The sequence below is a fragment of the Somniosus microcephalus genome, chromosome 8 (assembly GCF_052327205.1).
Source record: "Somniosus microcephalus isolate GS21.2 chromosome 8, FLI_Smic_1.0, whole genome shotgun sequence".
NCBI classification, from domain to species: domain Eukaryota; kingdom Metazoa; phylum Chordata; class Chondrichthyes; order Squaliformes; family Somniosidae; genus Somniosus; species Somniosus microcephalus.
In genome coordinates this window covers 99,849,328-99,869,743 of record NC_140994.1, presented here as the reverse complement: position 1 = coordinate 99,869,743, position 20,416 = coordinate 99,849,328, and positions in this window count along the sequence as shown.

Here is a 20,416-nt window from a genome sequence, read left to right as displayed (position 1 = left end):
CGACCAACACATCTCGAATAACAACTTACACAACATCTGACCAACACATCTCTAATAACACCTTCCACAACATCCGACCAACACATCTCCAATATCACCTTCCAACAACATCTGACCAACACATCTCCAATAACACCTTCCAAAACATCCGGCCAACACATCTCTAATAACACCTTCCACAACATCCGACCAACATATCTCTAATAACACCATCCAACAACATCCGACCAACACATCTCTAATAACAACTTCCACAACATCCGACCAACATTTCTCTCATAAAACCTTCTTACAACATCCGACCAACTCATCTCTAATAACACCTTCCACAACATACGACCAACACATCTCTAATAACACCTTCCACAACATCCGACCAACACATCTCTAATATCAACTTCCAACAACATCCGACCAACACATCTCTAATAACACCTAACACAACATCCGACCAACACATGTCTAATAACACCTTCCACAACATCCGACCAACACATCTCTAATAACACCTTCCAACAACACACGACCAACACATCTCTAATAACACCTTCCACAACATCCGACAAACAGATCTCTAATAACACCTTCCAACAACATCCGACCAACACACCTCTAATAACACCTTCCACAACATCCGACCAACACATCTCTAATAACACCATCCAACAACATCCGACCAACACATCTCTAATAACACCTTCCAACAACATCCGACCAACACATCTCTAAAACACCTTCCAACAAGATCCGACCAACACATCTGTCATAACACGTTCCAACAACATCCGACCAACAGATCTCTAATAACAACTCCCAACAACATCCGACCAACACATCTGTAATAACACCTTCGAACAACATCCGACCAACACATCTCTAATAACACCTTCCAAAAAAATCCGACCAACACATCTCTAATAACACCTTCCAACAAAATCCGGCCAACACATCTCTAATAACACCTTCCAACAACATCCGACCAACACATCTCTAATAACACCTTCCACAACATCCGACCAACACATCTCTAATAACACCTTCCAACAACATCCGAACAACACATCTCTAATAACACCTTCCAACAACATCCGACCAACACATCTCTAATAACACCTTCCACAACATCCGACCAACACATCTCTAATAACACCTTCCAACAACATACGACCAACACATCTCTAATAACACCTTCCAACAACATCCGACCAAAACATGTCCAATAACACCTTCCAACAACATACGACCAACACATCTCTAATAACACTTTCCAACAACATCCGACCAACACATCTCCAATAACACCTTCCAACAACATCCGACCAACAGATCTCTAAAAACACTTTCCAACATCATCCGACCAACACATCAGTAATAACACCTTCCAACAACATCCGGCCAACACATCTCTAATAACACCTTCCAACAACATCCGAACAACACATCTCTAATATCACCTTCCAACAACATCCGACCAACACATCTCTAATAACACCTTCCACAACATCCGACCAACACATCTCGAAAACAGCTTCCAACAACATCCGACCAACACATCTCTAATAACACCTTCCAACAACATCCGACCAACACATCTCTAATAACACCTTCCACAACATCCGACCAGCACATCTCTAACAACACCTTCCAACTACATCCGACCAACACATCTCTAATAACAGCTTCCAACAACATCCGACCAACACATCTCTAATATCACCTTCCACAACATCCGACCAACACATCTCTAATAACACCTTCAACAATATCCGACCAACAGATCTCTAATAACGCCTTCCAACAACATCCGACCAACTCATCTCTAATAACAACTTCCACAACATCTGACCAACATTTCTCTAATAACACCTTCTTACAACATCCGACCAACACATCTCTAATAACACCTTCCACAACATCTGACTAACGCATCTCTAATAACACCTTCCACAACATCCGACCAACACATCTGTAATAACAACTTCCAACAGCATCCGACCAACACATCTCTAATAACACCTTCCACAGCATCTGACCAACACATCTCTAATAACACCTTCCACAACATCCGACCAACACATCTCTAATAACACCTTCCAACAACATACGACCAACACATCTCTAATAACACCTTCCAGAACATCCGACCAACACATCTCTAATAACACCTTCCAACAACATCCAACCAACACATCTCTAATAACACCTTCCACAACATCCGACCAACATATCCCCTAATAACACCTTCCAACAACATCAAACCAACACATCTCTAATAACACCTTCCAACAACATCCGACCAACACATCTCTAATAACACCTTCCAAAACATCCGACCAACACATCTCTAATAACAACTTCCACAACATCCGACCAACATTTCTCTATTAACACCTTCTTACAACATCCGACCAACACATCTCTAATAACACCTTCCACAACATCCGGCCAACACATCTCTAATAACACCTTCCAACAACATCCGACCAACACATCTCTAATAACAACTTACACAACATCTGACCAACACATCTCTAATAACACCTTCCACAACATCCGACCAACACATCTCCAATATCACCTTCCAACAACATCTGACCAACACATCTCCAATAACACCTTCCAAAACATCCGGCCAACACATCTCTAATAACACCTTCCACAACATCCGACCAACACATCTCTAATAACACCATCCAACAACATCCGACCAACACATCTCTAATAACAACTTCCACAACATCCGACCAACATTTCTCTCATAAAACCTTCTTACAACATCCGACCAACTCATCTCTAATAACACCTTCCACAACATACGACCAACACATCTCTAATAACACCTTCCACAACATCCGACCAACACATCTCTAATATCAACTTCCAACAACATCCGACCAACACATCTCTAATAACACCTAACACAACATCCGACCAACACATGTCTAATAACACCTTCCACAACATCCGACCAACACATCTCTAATAACACCTTCCAACAACACACGACCAACACATCTCTAATAACACCTTCCACAACATCCGACAAACAGATCTCTAATAACACCTTCCAACAACATCCGACCAACACACCTCCAATAACACCTTCCACAACATCCGACCAACACATCTCTAATAACACCATCCAACAACATCCGACCAACACATCTCTAATAACACCTTCCAACAACATCCGACCAACACATCTCTAAAACACCTTCCAACAAGATCCGACCAACACATCTGTAATAACACGTTCCAACAACATCCGACCAACAGATCTCTAATAACAACTCCCAACAACATCCGACCAACACATCTGTAATAACACCTTCGAACAACATCCGACCAACACATCTCTAATAACACCTTCCAAAAAAATCCGACCAACACAGCTCTAATAACACCTTCCAACAAAATCCGGCGAACACATCTCTAATAACACCTTCCAACAACATCCGACCAACACATCTCTAATAACACCTTCCACAACATCCGACCAACACATCTCTAATAACACCTTCCAACAACATCCGAACAACACATCTCTAATAACACCTTCCAACAACATCCGACCAACACATCTCTAATAACACCTTCCACAACATCCGACCAACACATCTCTAATAACACCTTCCAACAACATACGACCAACACATCTCTAATAACACCTTCCAACAACATCCGACCAAAACATGTCCAATAACACCTTCCAACAACATACGACCAACACATCTCTAATAACACTTTCCAACAACATCCGACCAACACATCTCCAATAACACCTTCCAACAACATCCGACCAACAGATCTCTAAAAACACTTTCCAACATCATCCGACCAACACATCAGTAATAACACCTTCCAACAACATCCGGCCAACACATCTCTAATAACACCTTCCAACAACATCCGAACAACACATCTCTAATATCACCTTCCAACAACATCCGACCAACACATCTCTAATAACACCTTCCACAACATCCGACCAACACATCTCGAAAACAGCTTCCAACAACATCCGACCAACACATCTCTAATAACACCTTCCAACAACATCCGACCAACACATCTCTAATAACACCTTCCACAACATCCGACCAGCACATCTCTAACAACACCTTCCAACTACATCCGACCAACACATCTCTAATAACAGCTTCCAACAACATCCGACCAACACATCTCTAATATCACCTTCCACAACATCCGACCAACACATCTCTAATAACACCTTCAACAATATCCGACGAACAGATCTCTAATAACGCCTTCCAACAACATCCGACCAACTCATCTCTAATAACAACTTCCACAACATCTGACCAACATTTCTCTAATAACACCTTCTTACAACACCCGACCAACACATCTCTAATAACACCTTCCACAACATCTGACTAACGCATCTCTAATAACACCTTCCACAACATCCGACCAACACATCTGTAATAACAACTTCCAACAGCATCCGACCAACACATCTCTAATAACACCTTCCACAGCATCTGACCAACACATCTCTAATAACACCTTCCACAACATCCGACCAACACATCTCTAATAACACCTTCCAACAACATACGACCAACACATCTCTAATAACACCTTCCAGAACATCCGACCAACACATCTCTAATAACACCTTCCAACAACATCCAACCAACACATCTCTAATAACACCTTCCACAACATCCGACCAACATATCCCCTAATAACACCTTCCAACAACATCAAACCAACACATCTCTAATAACACCTTCCAACAACATCCGACCAACACATCTCTAATAACACCTTCCAAAGCATCCGACCAACACATCTCTAATAACAACTTCCACAACATCCGACCAACATTTCTCTATTAACACCTTCTTACAACATCCGACCAACACATCTCTAATAACACCTTCCACAACATCCGGCCAACACATCTCTAATAACACCTTCCAACAACATCCGACCAACACATCTCTAATAACAACTTACACAACATCTGACCAACACATCTCTAATAACACCTTCCACAACATCCGACCAACACATCTCCAATATCACCTTCCAACAACATCTGACCAACACATCTCCAATAACACCTTCCAAAACATCCGGCCAACACATCTCTAATAACACCTTCCACAACATCCGACAAACAGATCTCTAATAACACCTTCCAACAACATCCGACCTACACACCTCTAATAACACCTTCCACAACATCCGACCAACACATCTCTAATAACACCATCCAACAACATCCGACCAACACATCTCTAATAACACCTTCCAACAACATCCGACCAACACATCTCTAAAACATCTTCCAACAAGATCCGACCAACACATCTGTAATAACACCTTCCAACAACATCCGACCAACAGATCTCTAATAACAACTCCCAACAACATCCGACCAACACATCTGTAATAACACCTTCGAACAACATCCGACCAACACATCTCTAATAACAGCTTCCAAAAAAATCCGACCAACACTTCTCTAATAACACCTTCCAACAAAATCCGGCCAACACATCTCTAATAACACCTTCCAACAACATCCGACCAACACATCTCTAATAACACCTTCCACAACATCCGACCAACACATCTCTAATAACACCTTCCAACAACATCCAAACAACTCATCTCTAATAACAACTTCCAGCAGCATCTGACCAAGACATCTCTAATAACACCTTCCACAACATCTGACCAACACATCTCTAATAACACCTTCCACAACATCCGACCAACACATCTCTAATCACACTTTCCAACAACATACGACCAACACATCTCTAATAACACCTTCCAGAACATCCGACCAACACATCTCTAATAACACCTTCCAACAACATCCGACCAACACATCTCTAATAACACCTTCCACAATATCCGACCAACATATCCCCTAATAACACCTTCCAACAACATCAAACCAACACATCTCTAATAACACCTTCCAACAACATCCGACCAACACATCTCTAATAACACCTTCCAAAACATCCAATCAACACATCTCTAATAACACCTTCCACAACATCCGAACAACACATCTCTAATAATACCATCCAACAATATCCGACCAACACATCTCTAATAACAACTTCCACAACATCCGACCAACATTTCTCTATTAACACCTTCTTACAACATCCGACCAACACATCTCTAATAACACCTTCCACAACATCCGGCCAACACATCACTAATAACACCTTCCAACAACATCCGACCAACACATCTCTAATAACAACTTACACAACATCTGACCAACACATCTCTAATAACACCTTCCACAACATCCGACCAACACATCTCCAATATCACCTTCCAACAACATCTGACCAACACATCTCCAATAACACCTTCCAAAACATCCGGCCAACACATCTCTAATAACACCTTCCAACAACATCCGACCAACACATCTCCTATAACACCTTCCAAAAACATCTGACCAACACATCTCCAATAACACCTTCCATAACATCCGGCCAACACATTTCTGATAACACCTTCCAACAACATCCGACCAACACATCTCCAATAACACGTTCCAAAACATCAGGCCAACACATCTCTATTAACACCTTCCAACAACATCCGACCAACACATCTCCAGTAACACCTTCCACAACATCCGGCCAACACATCTCTAATGACACGTTCCAACAACATCCGACCAACACATCTCTAATAACACCTTCCACAACATCCGACCAGCACATCTCTAACAACACCTTCCAACTACATCCGACCAACACATCTCTAATAACAGCTTCCAACAACATCCGACCAACACATCTCTAATATCACCTTCCACAACATCCGACCAACACATCTCTAATAACACCTTCAACAATATCCGACGAACAGATCTCTAATAACGCCTTCCAACAACATCCGACCAACTCATCTCTAATAACAACTTCCACAACATCTGACCAACATTTCTCTAATAACACCTTCTTACAACACCCGACCAACACATCTCTAATAACACCTTCCACAACATCTGACTAACGCATCTCTAATAACACCTTCCACAACATCCGACCAACACATCTGTAATAACAACTTCCAACAGCATCCGACCAACACATCTCTAATAACACCTTCCACAGCATCTGACCAACACATCTCTAATAACACCTTCCACAACATCCGACCAACACATCTCTAATAACACCTTCCAACAACATACGACCAACACATCTCTAATAACACCTTCCAGAACATCCGACCAACACATCTCTAATAACACCTTCCAACAACATCCAACCAACACATCTCTAATAACACCTTCCACAACATCCGACCAACATATCCCCTAATAACACCTTCCAACAACATCAAACCAACACATCTCTAATAACACCTTCCAACAACATCCGACCAACACATCTCTAATAACACCTTCCAAAGCATCCGACCAACACATCTCTAATAACAACTTCCACAACATCCGACCAACATTTCTCTATTAACACCTTCTTACAACATCCGACCAACACATCTCTAATAACACCTTCCACAACATCCGGCCAACACATCTCTAATAACACCTTCCAACAACATCCGACCAACACATCTCTAATAACAACTTACACAACATCTGACCAACACATCTCTAATAACACCTTCCACAACATCCGACCAACACATCTCCAATATCACCTTCCAACAACATCTGACCAACACATCTCCAATAACACCTTCCAAAACATCCGGCCAACACATCTCTAATAACACCTTCCACAACATCCGACAAACAGATCTCTAATAACACCTTCCAACAACATCCGACCTACACACCTCTAATAACACCTTCCACAACATCCGACCAACACATCTCTAAAAGCACCATCCAACAACATCCGACCAACACATCTCTAATAACACCTTCCAACAACATCCGACCAACACATCTCTAAAACACCTTCCAACAAGATCCGACCAACACATCTGTAATAACACCTTCCAACAACATCCGACCAACAGATCTCTAATAACAACTCCCAACAACATCCGACCAACACATCTGTAATAACACCTTCGAACAACATCCGACCAACACATCTCTAATAACAGCTTCCAAAAAAATCCGACCAACACATCTCTAATAACACCTTCCAACAAAATCCGGCCAACACATCTCTAATAACACCTTCCAACAACATCCGACCAACACATCTCTAATAACACCTTCCACAACATCCGACCAACACATCTCTAATAACACCTTCCAACAACATCCAAACAACTCATCTCTAATAACAACTTCCAGCAGCATCTGACCAAGACATCTCTAATAACACCTTCCACAACATCTGACCAACACATCTCTAATAACACCTTCCACAACATCCGACCAACACATCTCTAATCACACTTTCCAACAACATACGACCAACACATCTCTAATAACACCTTCCAGAACATCCGACCAACACATCTCTAATAACACCTTCCAACAACATCCGACCAACACATCTCTAATAACACCTTCCACAATATCCGACCAACATATCCCCTAATAACACCTTCCAACAACATCAAACCAACACATCTCTAATAACACCTTCCAACAACATCCGACCAACACATCTCTAATAACACCTTCCAAAACATCCAATCAACACATCTCTAATAACACCTTCCACAACATCCGAACAACACATCTCTAATAATACCATCCAACAATATCCGACCAACACATCTCTAATAACAACTTCCACAACATCCGACCAACATTTCTCTATTAACACCTTCTTACAACATCCGACCAACACATCTCTAATAACACCTTCCACAACATCCGGCCAACACATCACTAATAACACCTTCCAACAACATCCGGCCAACACATCACTAATAACACCTTCCAACAACATCTGACCAACACATCTCTAATAACACCTTCCACAACATCCGACCAACACATCTCCAATATCACCTTCCAACAACATCTGACCAACACATCTCCAATAACACCTTCCAAAACATCCGGCCAACACATCTCTAATAACACCTTCCAACAACATCCGACCAACACATCTCCTATAACACCTTCCAAAAACATCTGACCAACACATCTCCAATAACACCTTCCATAACATCCGGCCAACACATTTCTGATAACACCTTCCAACAACATCCGACCAACACATCTCCAATAACACGTTCCAAAACATCAGGCCAACACATCTCTATTAACACCTTCCAACAACATCCGACCAACACATCTCCAGTAACACCTTCCACAACATCCGGCCAACACATCTCTAATGACACGTTCCAACAACATCCGACCAACACATCTCTAATAACACCTTCCAACAACATCCGACCAACACATCTCTAATAACACCTTCCAACAACATCCGACCAACACATCTCTAATAACACCTTCCACAACATCCGACCAACACATCTCTAATAACATCTTCCACAACATCCGACCAACACATCTCTAATAATACCTTCCAACAACATCTGACCAACACATCTCTAATAACACCTTCCACAACATCCGACCAACTCATCGCTAATAACACCTTCCACAACATCCGACCAACACATCTCTAATAACACCTTCCAACAACATCCGACCAGCACATCTCTAATAACACCTTCCACAACATCCGACCAACACATCTCTAATAGCACCTTCCAACAACATCCGACCAACACATCTCTCATAACACCTTCCACAACATCCAACCAACACATCTCTAATAACACCATCCAACAACATCCGACCAACACATCTCTAATAACAACTTCCACAACATCCGACCAACATTTCTCTAATAACACCTTCTTACAACATCCGACCAACAGACCTCTAATAACACCTTCCACAACATCCGGCCAACACATCTCTAATAACACCTTCCAACAACATCCGACCAACACATCTCCAATAACACCTTCCAACAACATCCGACCAACAGATCTCAAATAACACCTTCCAACAACATCCGACCAACACATCTCCAATAATACCTTCTACAACATCCGGCCAACATATCTCTAATAACACCTTCCAACAACATCCAACCAACACATCTCCAATATCACCTTCCAACAACATATGACCAACACATCTTCAATAACACCTTCCAAAACATCCGGCTAACACATCTCTAATAACACCTTCCAACAACATCCGACCAACACATCTCCAATAACACCTTCCAACAACATCTGACCAACACATCTCCAATAACACCTTCCATAACATCCGGCCAACACATTTCTAATAACACCTTCCAACAACATCCGACCAACACATCTCCAATAACACGTTCCACAACATCCGGCCAACACATCTCTATTAACACCTTCCACAACATCCGACCAACACATCTCCAATAACACCTTCCACAACATCCGGCCAACACATCTCTAATGACACATTCCAACAACATCCGACCAACACATCTCTAATAACACCTTCCAACAACATCCGACCAACACATCTCTAATAACACCTTCCAACAACATCCGACCAACACATCTCTAATAACACCTTCCACAACATCCGACCAACACATCTCTAATAACACCTTCCACAACATCCGACCAACACATCTCTAATAATACCTTCCAACAACATCTGACCAACACATCTCTAATAACACCTTCCACAACATCCGACCAACACATCGCTAATAACACCTTCCACAACATCCGACCAACACATCTCTAATAACACCTTCCAACAACATCCGACCAACACATCTCTAATAACACCTTCCACAACATCCGACCAACATATCCCCTTATAACTACTTCCAACAACATCCAACCAACACACCTCTAATAACACCTTCCAACAACATCCGACGAACACATCTCTAATAACACCTTCCAAGAACATCCGACCAACACATCTCTAATAACACCTTCCACAACATCCGACCAACACATCTCTAATAACACCATCCAAAAACATCCGACCAACACATCTCTAATAACAACTTGCACAACATCCGACCAACATTTCTCTAATAAAACCTTCTTACAACATCCGACCAACTCATCTCTAATAACACCTTCCACAACATCCGACCAACACATCTCTAATAACACCTAACACAACATCCGACCAACACATGTCTAATAACACCTTCCAGAACATCCGAGCAACACATCTCTAATAACACCTTCCAACAACTCACGACCATCACATCTCTAATAACACCTTCCACAACATCCGACAAACAGATCTCTAATAACACCTTCCAACAACATCCGACCAACACATCTCGAATAACACCTTCCACAAAATCCGACCAACACATCTCTAATAACACCATCCAACAACATCCGACCAACACATCTCTAATAACACCTTCCAACAACATCCGACCAAAACATCTCTAAAACACCTTCCAACAAGATCCGACCAACACATCTGTAATAACACCTTCCAACAACATCCGACCAACACATCTCTAATAACACCTTCCAAAACAATCCGACCAACACATCTCTAATAACACCTTCCAACAAAATCCGGCCAACACATCTCTAATAACACCTTCCAACAACATCCGACCAACACATCTCTAATAACACCTTCCACAACATCCGACCAACACATCTCTAACAACACCTTCCAACAACATCCGAACAACACATCTCTAATAACACCTTCCAGCAACATCCGACCAACACATCTCTCATAACACCTTCCACAACATCCGACCAACACATCTCTAATAACACCTTCCAACAACATACGACCAACACATCTCTAATAACACCTTCCAACAACATCCGACCAAAACATGTCTAATAACACCTTCCAACAACGTACGACCAACACTTCTCTAATAACACTTTCCAACAACATCCGACCAACACATCTCTAATAACACCTTCCAACAACATCCGACCAACAGATCTCTAAAAACACTTTCCAACATCATCCGACCAACACATCAGTAATAACACCTTCCAACAACATCCGGCCAACACATCTCTAATAACACCTTCCAACAACATCCGAACAACACATCTCTAATATCACCTTCCAACAACATCCGACCAACACATCTCTAATAACACCTTCCACAACATCCGACCAACACATCTCTAATAACAGCTTCCAACAACATCCGACCAACACATCTCTAATAACACCTTCCAACAACATCCGACCAACACATCTCTAATAACACCTTCCACAACATCCGACCAACACATCTCTAACAACACCTTCCAACAACATCGACCAACACATCTCTAATAACAGCTTCCAACAACATCCGACCAACACATCTCTAATATCACCTTCCACAACATCCGACCAACACATCTCTAATAACACCTTCAACAATATCCGACCAACAGATCTCTAATAACGCCTTCCAACAACATCCGACCAACTCATCTCTAATAACAACTTCCACAACATCTGACCAACATTTCTCTAATAACACCTTCTTACAACATCCGACCAACACATCTCTAATAACACCTTCCACAACATCTGACCAACGCATCTCTAATACCACCTTCCACAACATCCGACCAACACATCTGTAATAACAACTTCCAACAGCATCCGACCAACACATCTCTAATAACACCTTCCACAACATCCGACCAACACATCTCTAATAACACCTTCCAACAACATACGACCAACACATCTCTAATAACACCTTCCACAACATCCGACCAACACATCTCTAATAACACCTTCCAACAACATACGACCAACACATCTCTAATAACACCTTCCAGAACATCCGACCAACACATCTCTAATAACACCTTCCAACAACATCCGACCAACACATCTCTAATAACACCTTCCACAACATCCGACCAACATATCCCCGAATAACACCTTCCAACAACATCAAACCAACATATCTCTAATAACACCTTCCAACAACATCCGACCAACACATCTCTAATAACACCTTCCAAAACATCCGACCAACACATCTCTAATAACACCTTCCACAACATCCGAACAACACATCTCTAATAATACCATCCAACAACATCCGACAAACACATCTCTAATAACAACGTCCACAACATCCGACCAACATTTCTCTAATAACACCTTCTTACAACATCCGACCAACACATCTCGAATAACACCTTCCACAACATCCGGCCAACACATCTCTAATAACACCTTCGAACAACATCCGACCAACACATCTCTAATAACAACTTACACAACATCTGACCAACACATCTCTAATAACACCTTCCAAAACATCTCACCAACACATCTCCAATAACACCTTCCACAACATCCGGCCAACACATCTCTAATAACACCTTCCAACAACATCCGACCAACACATCTCCAGTAACACCTTCCAACAACATCCGACCAACAGATCTCTAATAACACCTTCCAACAGCATCCGACCAACACATCTCCAATAACACCTTCCACAACATCCGGCCAACACATCTCTAATAACACCTTCCAACAACATCCGACCAACAAATCTCCAATAACACCTTCCAACAACATCTGACCAACACATCTCCAATAACACCTTCCACAACATCCGACCAACACATCTCTAATAACACCTTCCAACAACATCCGACCAACACATCTCTAATAACACCTAACACAACATCCGACCAACACATCTCTAATAAGACCTTCCAACAACATCCGACCAACACATCTCTCATAACATCTTCCAACAACATCCGACCAACGCATATCCAATAACACCTTCCAACAACTTCCGACCAACACATCTCTAATAACACCTTCCAACAACATCCGACCAAAACATCTCTAATAACACCTTCCAACAACATCCGACCAACACATCTCTAATAACACCTTCCAACAACATCCGACCAGCACATCTCTAATAACACCTTCCACAACATCCGACCAACACATCTCTAATAACACCTTCCAACAACATCCGACCAACACATCTCTCATAACACCTTCCACAACATCCAACCAACACATCTCTAATAACACCATCCAACAACATCCGACCAACACATCTCTAATAACAACTTCCACAACATCCGACCAACATTTCTCTAATAACACCTTCTTACAACATCCGACCAACAGACCTCTAATAACACCTTCCACAACATCCGGCCAACACATCTCTAATAACACCTTCCAACAACATCCGACCAACACATCTCCAATAACACCTTCCAACAACATCCGACCAACAGATCTCAAATAACACCTTCCAACAACATCCGACCAACACATCTCCAATAATACCTTCTACAACATCCGGCCAACATATCTCTAATAACACCTTCCAACAACATCCAACCAACACATCTCCAATATCACCTTCCAACAACATATGACCAACACATCTTCAATAACACCTTCCAAAACATCCGGCTAACACATCTCTAATAACACCTTCCAACAACATCCGACCAACACATCTCCAATAACACCTTCCAACAACATCTGACCAACACATCTCCAATAACACCTTCCATAACATCCGGCCAACACATTTCTAATAACACCTTCCAACAACATCCGACCAACACATCTCCAATAACACGTTCCACAACATCCGGCCAACACATCTCTATTAACACCTTCCACAACATCCGACCAACACATCTCCAATAACACCTTCCACAACATCCGGCCAACACATCTCTAATGACACATTCCAACAACATCCGACCAACACATCTCTAATAACACCTTCCAACAACATCCGACCAACACATCTCTAATAACACCTTCCAACAACATCCGACCAACACATCTCTAATAACACCTTCCACAACATCCGACCAACACATCTCTAATAACACCTTCCACAACATCCGACCAACACATCTCTAATAATACCTTCCAACAACATCTGACCAACACATCTCTAATAACACCTTCCACAACATCCGACCAACACATCGCTAATAACACCTTCCACAACATCCGACCAACACATCTCTAATAACACCTTCCAACAACATCCGACCAACACATCTCTAATAACACCTTCCACAACATCCGACCAACATATCCCCTTATAACTACTTCCAACAACATCCAACCAACACACCTCTAACACCTTCCAACAACATCCGACGAACACATCTCTAATAACACCTTCCAAGAACATCCGACCAACACATCTCTAATAACACCTTCCACAACATCCGACCAACACATCTCTAATAACACCATCCAAAAACATCCGACCAACACATCTCTAATAACAACTTGCACAACATCCGACCAACATTTCTCTAATAAAACCTTCTTACAACATCCGACCAACTCATCTCTAATAACACCTTCCACAACATCCGACCAACACATCTCTAATAACACCTAACACAACATCCGACCAACACATGTCTAATAACACCTTCCACAACATCCGACCAACACATCTCTAATAACACCTTCCAACAACTCACGACCATCACATCTCTAATAACACCTTCCACAACATCCGACAAACAGATCTCTAATAACACCTTCCAACAACATCCGACCAACACATCTCGAATAACACCTTCCACAAAATCCGACCAACACATCTCTAATAACACCATCCAACAACATCCGACCAACACATCTCTAATAACACCTTCCAACAACATCCGACAAAAACATCTCTAAAACACCTTCCAACAAGATCCGACCAACACATCTGTAATAACACCTTCCAACAACATCCGACCAACACATCTCTAATAACACCTTCCAAAACAATCCGACCAACACATCTCTAATAACACCTTCCAACAAAATCCGGCCAACACATCTCTAATAACACCTTCCAACAACATCCGACCAACACATCTCTAATAACACCTTCCACAACATCCGACCAACACATCTCTAACAACACCTTCCAACAACATCCGAACAACACATCTCTAATAACACCTTCTAGCAACATCCGACCAACACATCTCTCATAACACCTTCCACAACATCCGACCAACACATCTCTAATAACACCTTCCAACAACATACGACCAACACATCTCTAATAACACCTTCCAACAACATCCGACCAAAACATGTCTAATAACACCTTCCAACAACGTACGACCAACACTTCTCTAATAACACTTTCCAACAACATCCGACCAACACATCTCTAATAACACCTTCCAACAACATCCGACCAACAGATCTCTAAAAACACTTTCCAACATCATCCGACCAACACATCAGTAATAACACCTTCCAACAACATCCGGCCAACACATCTCTAATAACACCTTCCAACAACATCCGAACAACACATCTCTAATATCACCTTCCAACAACATCCGACCAACACATCTCTAATAACACCTTCCACAACATCCGACCAACACATCTCTAATAACAGCTTCCAACAACATCCGACCAACACATCTCTAATAACACCTTCCAACAACATCCGACCAACACATCTCTAATAACACCTTCCACAACATCCGACCAACACATCTCTAACAACACCTTCGAACAACATCGACCAACACATCTCTAATAACAGCTTCCAACAACATCCGACCAACACATCTCTAATATCACCTTCCACAACATCCGACCAACACATCTCTAATAACACCTTCAACAATATCCGACCAACAGATCTCTAATAACGCCTTCCAACAACATCCGACCAACTCATCTCTAATAACAACTTCCACAACATCTGACCAACATTTCTCTAATAACACCTTCTTACAACATCCGACCAACACATCTCTAATAACACCTTCCACAACATCTGACCAACGCATCTCTAATACCACCTTCCACAACATCCGACCAACACATCTGTAATAACAACTTCCAACAGCATCCGACCAACACATCTCTAATAACACCTTCCACAACATCCGACCAACACATCTCTAATAACACCTTCCAACAACATACGACCAACACATCTCTAATAACACCTTCCACAACATCCGACCAACACATCTCTAATAACACCTTCCAACAACATACGACCAACACATCTCTAATAACACCTTCCAGAACATCCGACCAACACATCTCTAATAACACCTTCCAACAACATCCGACCAACACATCTCTAATAACACCTTCCACAACATCCGACCAACATATCCCCGAATAACACCTTCCAACAACATCAAACCAACATATCTCTAATAACACCTTCCAACAACATCCGACCAACACATCTCTAATAACACCTTCCAAAACATCCGACCAACACATCTCTAATAACACCTTCCACAACATCCGAACAACACATCTCTAATAATACCATCCAACAACATCCGACAAACACATCTCTAATAACAACGTCCACAACATCCGACCAACATTTCTCTAATAACACCTTCTTACAACATCCGACCAACACATCTCGAATAACACCTTCCACAACATCCGGCCAACACATCTCTAATAACACCTTCGAACAACATCCGACCAACACATCTCTAATAACAACTTACACAACATCTGACCAACACATCTCTAATAACACCTTCCAAAACATCTGACCAACAAATCTCCAATAACACCTTCCACAACATCCGGCCAACACATCTCTAATAACACCTTCCAACAACATCCGACCAACACATCTCCAGTAACACCTTCCAACAACATCCGACCAACAGATCTCTAATAACACCTTCCAACAGCATCCGACCAACACATCTCCAATAACACCTTCCACAACATCCGGCCAACACATCTCTAATAACACCTTCCAACAACATCCGACCAACAAATCTCCAATAACACCTTCCAACAACATCTGACCAACACATCTCCAATAACACCTTCCACAACATCCGACCAACACATCTCTAATAACACCTTCCAACAACATCCGACCAACACATCTCTAATAACACCTAACACAACATCCGACCAACACATCTCTAATAAGACCTTCCAACAACATCCGACCAACACATCTCTCATAACATCTTCCAACAACATCCGACCAACGCATATCCAATAACACCTTCCAACAACTTCCGACCAACACATCTCTAATAACACCTTCCAACAACATCCGACCAAAACATCTCTAATAACACCTTCCAACAACATCCGACCAACACATCTCTAATAACAAATTCCAACAACATCCGACCAACACATCTCTAATAACACCTTCCAACAGCATCCGACCAACACATCTCCAATAACACCTTCCACAACACCCGACCAACACATCTCTAATAACAACTTTCAACAATATCCGACCAACACTTCTCTAATAACACCTTCCACAACATCCGACCAACACATCTCTAATAACACCTTCCAACAACATCTGACCAACACATCTCTAATAACACCTTCCAACAACATCCGACCAACACACCTCTAATAACACCTTCCAACAACATCCGACCAACACATCTCTAATAACACCTTCCAACAACATCCGACCGACACACCTCTAATAACACCTTCCACAACATCCGACCAACATATCCCCTAATAACACCTTCCAACATCATCCGACCAACACACCTCTAATAACACCTTCCACAACATCCGACCAACATATCCCCTAATAAGACCTTCCAACAACATCCGACCAACACATCTCTAATAACACCTTCCACAACATCCGACCAACATATCCCCTTATAACTACTTCCAACAACATCCAACCAACACACCTCTAACACCTTCCAACAACATCCGACGAACACATCTCTAATAACACCTTCCAAGAACATCCGACCAACACATCTCTAATAACACCTTCCACAACATCCGACCAACACATCTCTAATAACACCATCCAAAAACATCCGACCAACACATCTCTAATAACAACTTGCACAACATCCGACCAACATTTCTCTAATAAAACCTTCTTACAACATCCGACCAACTCATCTCTAATAACACCTTCCACAACATCCGACCAACACATCTCTAATAACACCTAACACAACATCCGACCAACACATGTCTAATAACACCTTCCACAACATCCGACCAACACATCTCTAATAACACCTTCCAACAACTCACGACCATCACATCTCTAATAACACCTTCCACAACATCCGACAAACAGATCTCTAATAACACCTTCCAACAACATCCGACCAACACATCTCGAATAACACCTTCCACAAAATCCGACCAACACATCTCTAATAACACCATCCAACAACATCCGACCAACACATCTCTAATAACACCTTCCAACAACATCCGACAAAAACATCTCTAAAACACCTTCCAACAAGATCCGACCAACACATCTGTAATAACACCTTCCAACAACATCCGACCAACACATCTCTAATAACACCTTCCAAAACAATCCGACCAACACATCTCTAATAACACCTTCCAACAAAATCCGGCCAACACATCTCTAATAACACCTTCCAACAACATCCGACCAACACATCTCTAATAACACCTTCCACAACATCCGACCAACACATCTCTAACAACACCTTCCAACAACATCCGAACAACACATCTCTAATAACACCTTCTAGCAACATCCGACCAACACATCTCTCATAACACCTTCCACAACATCCGACCAACACATCTCTAATAACACCTTCCAACAACATACGACCAACACATCTCTAATAACACCTTCCAACAACATCCGACCAAAACATGTCTAATAACACCTTCCAACAACGTACGACCAACACTTCTCTAATAACACTTTCCAACAACATCCGACCAACACATCTCTAATAACACCTTCCAACAACATCCGACCAACAGATCTCTAAAAACACTTTCCAACATCATCCGACCAACACATCAGTAATAACACCTTCCAACAACATCCGGCCAACACATCTCTAATAACACCTTCCAACAACATCCGAACAACACATCTCTAATATCACCTTCCAACAACATCCGACCAACACATCTCTAATAACACCTTCCACAACATCCGACCAACACATCTCTAATAACAGCTTCCAACAACATCCGACCAACACATCTCTAATAACACCTTCCAACAACATCCGACCAACACATCTCTAATAACACCTTCCACAACATCCGACCAACACATCTCTAACAACACCTTCGAACAACATCGACCAACACATCTCTAATAACAGCTTCCAACAACATCCGACCAACACATCTCTAATATCACCTTCCACAACATCCGACCAACACATCTCTAATAACACCTTCAACAATATCCGACCAACAGATCTCTAATAACGCCTTCCAACAACATCCGACCAACTCATCTCTAATAACAACTTCCACAACATCTGACCAACATTTCTCTAATAACACCTTCTTACAACATCCGACCAACACATCTCTAATAACACCTTCCACAACATCTGACCAACGCATCTCTAATACCACCTTCCACAACATCCGACCAACACATCTGTAATAACAACTTCCAACAGCATCCGACCAACA